We start from the raw sequence: 6,244 nt of genomic DNA, 5'->3' as shown, positions 1-6,244 counted from the left end.
AATCTATAAATGTAGGCTCATAGATCTATTTCCCCATCCTCATATATTTGTATATGTACATGTCTTTATCTAGAGCTCTATAAATACCCTTTGTGGTCTATCTGTTCACCTGACCGAATTCACGTCTTCTCATCTTTCATAATATTAGAGACATTTTCTTCTAATAACTCTTCGACAATTTTCCTCTGTGCTATTTGTTTTTTCTTACTGTTCTGGAATCCCATTCACCTATAAGTTACTCCTCTTTATGATGTTCTATGCAATTCTTAAGCTTATTAATTTTGTTGTGTGTGGAATTTTTTTGGTTCTTTTTGTCTGATTGTTCCTTTAGAAGATTAGTATTAAGAGATTCATCTGTAAGCTCATTAGTTCAGCCTTCCAGTGACTCCAGTCTACTTTTCTCTTTCAAGATATTACCTATAACTGAAATCTTACTGTTTATCTTTTGGCTCTGTATTTTGATGACATCTTTGAGCCACTTTGCCTCATTTCTTGATGTGAACTGACATAGTCTATTGTCACTCATACAGGGATGTGCTATTTTAATTGACGTTAGTACTTACCACTGCCTCCCAGGGGGTATGATAGAGAAGGTGAGTGTAACAGAAGATCTCTATTTGCTGTTCATGTTGCAAAGTTAAGGGTGGGTTTGGCTAGTGTTGGCTGTTGTCTAATGATGACCAGCTGTGAGCGAGTTGCCATCCTTACCCAAGACAGGCTGATAACAAATCTGTGTGTGGCTGAGCTGTATGTGTATGGTTATTAATTCTGTTGGGTGGGACAAGAGGGGGGAAAAAGGAAATAACAGCAAAAAAGAAAACAACAAAGGAGAAAAACCAAGAAGGCAGACAACAGCAATGTATAAAGAATTTAGTAGCTTTTAGAAAAGGTAAGGAAAATAAAAAGTAAGAGAAGAGAAAAAGGTGAATAAAGAATATTAATATGACTGTACTGGTGGAGGGAAGGTGGGGTAGAATGGGGGAACCAGTTACAAGGATCTACATATAACCTCTTCCCTGGGGGATGGACAACAGAAAAGTGGGTGAAGGGAGATATCAGACGGTATGACAAAATAATAATAATTTATAAATTATCAAGGGTTCATGAAGGAGGGGGGAACAGGGAGGGAGGGAAAAATGAGTTGCTGATACCAAGTACTCAAGTGGAAAGCAACTGTTTTGAGAATGATGAGGGCAACAAATGTACAAATGTGCTTGACACAATGGATGTATATATGGATTGTGCAAAGAGTTGTACAAGCCCCCAATAAAATGATTTAAATTTAAAATAAATAAATAATAGTGTGAAATATGATTGTAATGTTAAATTTTTGATATGTGAAATATATGCCCATAAAATATTTTTTAAAAGAAAAAAGTGAACAAAGCAAATAAAAAGTGAAAAGAGCAAAAGCAGGGACAAAGAAACACATAATAGCAACAATTTGGCCAACATTATTTAATGATTGTTGTAAATTTTTAAACATGGACAAAGTATGGCACACGGTTTTTAACTCTTCCTAACAGATGCCTAAACAAAGCAATCAACATTTCAACACAGAATCTAGCCCTTGAAACTCAGATCTGCTCTTTCAACATTGTATAGCCTTCAACCATAGAGAAAACAAAGACTCTTAATGACAAAGGGTAAAAATGTCAAGGTAACCTGCGGTTCCCACTGAGATTCCGATGCAGATAAGTGAACTTGCACTCCCTCATGCCATCACGTGCATACTGACTCATGACAACCCTCTGGAGCAGAGTAAAACTGTCCCGGAGAGTTTTGGAGACTGTGATGCTTTACAAGAGTAGAAAGCCCCCTTTGGGTGGTGGTGGTTTCAAACTGCTGACGTTTCAGATTTTATCCCAACACTTAACCTCTATGCAAGCAAGACTCTGTTAATTTACAAGGAGGAAGTAAATGACCAAATAATCCATAAAGGCATAAATGCCTTTTGCCATAAACCAAAGATAATCCATTTTTAAGTGACTACAGCACACATTGCCAGAGAAATGTCTGCAATTTAAGCTGGAGTCAGAAGAGGACATGAAATGAAAGACATCAGTTTAGATATTAGATGGATATTGGCTGAAAGCAGAAAATACCAAAAAAGATGTTAACTTGTGTTTTATTGATTATGCAAAGCTTTCACTTGGGTTGATCATAACACTTGATGGGTAACATTGAGAAGAATGGGAGTTCCGGAGCACTCATGCAGAACTGGTACATGGACCAAGAGGCAGTCTTTTGAACTGAACACAGGAATAGTGCATAGTTTTAAATCAGAAAATGCAGGGAGGAGGGTTACATTTTTTCACCCTAGTTGCTCAATCTGAATGCTAAGCAAGTGAGATAGTTAAAGATTATTGGGCCAACCTGGCCAATAAACACATGTGGGGTTAATTGAAGGGTGGAGAGACAAATGGCTCGGTGAGCCTTGTCTTTCTAGTTTTCGGGTCTCTTGCTTTCTGATGGTCAGACCAGGGTGCAGCTGCCTTAGCCAGTTCCCCTGCTTCAGCTGGCAAGGATCACTTCCTGCAAAACATCCCTGAGGAGAAGCCACCTGGACCTACCCCGATGCAACCCTGGATGCTGGAGCAGCCGCGTGGAGACCTCTGCCAGCACTGAGATGCTTACACATTCACTGACTCGGCTTTCCTCCTGCAGTAGGCATCATTGCGTGTGTTTTGTGAGATGGAGAAGGACTTTGTGGATTGGTGTGGGACATATGGTATAATGTTGGACTTGTGGGTTTGGACAGCACTGGGTTGGTATGTTTTCTTGATGTGCACTTACTCTTTATATAAAACCCTCTCTTATACATGAGTTTCTGTGGATTTGTTTGTCTAAAGTACCCAGACTAACATAGCAAGTAATCCAAGAAGCTGGGCTATGTGAAAAAGAATGGTATCAGGACTGAAAGAAGACTCATTAGCAACCTGCTGGTATGCAAATGATGCACATTGCTTACTAAAAGTAAAGACAACTTGAAGTTTTTATAACGACTACAGCCTTGAGTATAGATCACACCTCAACATCAAGAAAAGATTCTTCCAATTGAACAGGTTATGATAAATGGTGTTATGAAGGAATTAATTTTACTTGGATCAGCAATCGATGTCTATGAAAGCAATGATCAATAAATAAATCAGATGATCTATTGCACTGGACAGATCGCTGTAAAAGATGTCTTTAAAGTATTAAAAACCAAAGACATTACTTTGATGACTATGGTGGATATGATCCAAGCCATGCTATTATGAGTTGCTTCAGATGTATGTGAATGGTGAGCAGTGAATAAGAAAGAAATGGAGCATCCAGATGAATGCCTTTAAGGCAAAGAATAGCAAACATACGGTGGGCTTCCAGACGCACAAGCAAATCTTGTTTTGTAGGAAGTACAGCCAGAATGCTCCTTAGAAGTGAGGATGGTAAGAGTTTGGCTTGCTTACATTGGACATCTTATCAAGGGGCTCCATCCCTGGATAAGAAAAGTAGAGGACAGGTACAGTAGAGGGTCCAAGAAAACCCTTGAGAATGAGTGGCAGAGTGGTAGCAACAATGAACTCAAATATACCTATGATTGTGACAATGATGCAAGATGGGAAACATGTCTTTCTGTTATACATACGATCCTTATGGGTAGGAGCAGAATCACTGTCACCTAACAACATCAATATGCATACCCATAAGCCCCAGCTAAGGGCCATGCCTGGGTCCTTGACTATTACCTTACAGAGACAGGCAAGGCATGCTCACAGTACCAGATTTGAAAGGTTTAAATATATAAACATTTAAAAAAAAATAAGTAAGTCTCCTTTCTATTCCAAGCCACCAGCCACTTAGTGTCTTCTTAAATATATCTTCAAAAAATATAACTGTACATGCATTTAAATGGCAACCTACTTGAAAAGTGCAAATTTTCATGGAATTCTTGGATTAGAATTTCCCCAGTGGGTAAAAACATTTCTAAGAATGTAGAAACCAATTCTACTCCAAGGCAATTGGCTCCACTTTTAGATATTTCCACCAGTTTATAAAAGATTTATTTTTAGCAATCTTTTTTCCCCTCATTAATCCTGGCTTTGGCTTCTAAGGCCAGAGAAACAAGCCCTCAGATATTTCTCACCTAAGATGGAAGTTAGAATCTTCACGCAGTTTCTCCTACCCTATTAGAGAGTGTATGACTTCCGCTGGCTTCATCCTGGCTCTTTCTTTTCCACATAGGCAGTCCATAAAATTTAACAGCTCTCACAAATATGTTCTAAGAGGTGAACTACCCATCAGCGATAGTTTTCCATTTGTAGAGAGTGTATCTGTTTCTCGGTGCCTCTATAACAAAATATCATAAACTGAGTGACTACAACAGCAGAACTTTATTGGTCCACAGTTTTAGAAACTAAGAGTCCAAATCACCATATCAGTCCGGCCATATTCCTGTCAAAGTCTCTAGGGGGAGATTCTTTCTTAAATTTCAGCTTCTGGACACCCCAGGAAGATCGGGACGTGCAGTTATACCAATTCTGTTTTGCTTCTGTCTCTGTGACTATTTAATTTTATTTTTAAAATAAGGACCCCACTCTGATTGGATTAGGACTTTCCCTACTCTAGTAAAACCTCATGTAAACTGATAACATCTTCAAAGATGCTCATTTCCAAGCAAGGTCATATCCTAATCTGGAGTTAGGACCTCCACAGATCTTTTGGGGGGAGCACAATTTGATCCATATTAGCTGATAGGGACAATGAACAGTGCTATGAAAATTGATATAACCTTCTTAGGTTTGATAAGGGAAACTCTCTCATCTTTTGGTAGCATATACTTGCTAATATGATTATAATGAGTGCATACATAATTATTTTTGTCAGGCAGAAATTTTGATCATAACTGATCTATCAAATGCCCAAGATAACATAAGAATAGAATTTGGAGTTGCATGATGGGAAGGAAAAGTGCAAAAGCCTTCCAGTGTTAGAAAAAGTCCCCCCTTAAACCAGTTGCTGTATTGAATCCATTTTAACTCCATGGGCATCTGAGCAGAACTGCGCATCCGGTCCTTAGCTGAAGCAGATCTCCAGGCTTTTCTGCCTCTGCCCCTCTGGGTGCGTCCTAGCCACCATATTCCAACTACCCCAGCTTTTGATGAATTCCTCCCGTGTGAAACCGTCTGTTCTACCCAATGACTCCGGTCCAGTCTGAAAATCCATTTAATACAGGTTTGGAGGTTTGGTGATTCCTGCTTAATCACAGGGGTGGTCCAGGAGGGAAAGGTTAGAATGAATCCATACCTGAATATTGGTAGTGAATCTTGTGAGGGGAGGAAGCTCCAGGTTGTAGAATGAGATGGAGGGCATTTCTTCTGTAGGGGAAGGAGATAGTTGAGGTGGGAAATGCTTGGGCAAATCCTAGGGAGTTTGAATTATACGGTTTTGTACAGTGGGGCACTTAACTTCCCTAAAATTAGACCCCCTAGACTTTGTGTCAAGTCTTTATTAAACGCTTCACTTCTAGGAAGTAATTTACTTCATTTATTTATTCACATTTATTCACAGGCTGGTTCCTGGTTTAGGATGTGCTGCCTGCTCCCTGGCATTCACCTGGCCCAGGGCCTTGACCTGGCGCCTGGATTTCAGGCAGTTTTGAGGGTGCTTGACAGATCTAAGAGAAGACTCTGGGCTTTGTCTCAAAGACCCTGCACCCACGCTACGAGGGAGCGGTGAGATCCTCTTGGCTGCCAAGTAGGTCTCCCACTCTCACTGGGATTGCAGGGTCTGCGGGGGAGTTAGGGTCCAGATTAAAGAGGTAATTTCCCCATCCGTGCCTCTCCCCACCATCTCAACCAGTTTTGTCCAGAACTGAGCCAGTACCAGTTTGCTCTGCAAGTTGGAAAGGGAGAAAGTGGTGTGTGTGCGGTGTGTGTGTGTGGGGGGGTGGGTGGGGTGTGTGTGCGCACCCTATCCTTGCCGAGATTTAGCTGGGAGGAAGTCAGGCTTCCAGGAGAGCAAGGACTGACCGTCCAGGAGAACAGGGTCCCACGGGACAGGGAACTTCCCCACTCGGGTGTCCCCACTGGGGAAGGGCATCCGTCAAGCCCCAGCCCGCGCGTGCCGGCCAGGGCGCCCGACCCGCCGCGCCGCCTCCAGCGGGAGCCCCGGCTGCCCTCCGCTTCTCCGCGACCGCTCGCCTTCTGGCTTCGCCGTGGGATTTTCCTCGCGGCTCCTCCCCTTCTCCTCCTCCTGGTCC

This window comes from Echinops telfairi, unplaced genomic scaffold (assembly GCF_000313985.2).
Source record: "Echinops telfairi isolate 266 unplaced genomic scaffold, ASM31398v2 ScPeMD7_7;HRSCAF=31, whole genome shotgun sequence".
Classification (NCBI taxonomy): domain Eukaryota; kingdom Metazoa; phylum Chordata; class Mammalia; order Afrosoricida; family Tenrecidae; genus Echinops; species Echinops telfairi.
Note: the sequence above shows the minus strand (reverse complement) of the source record.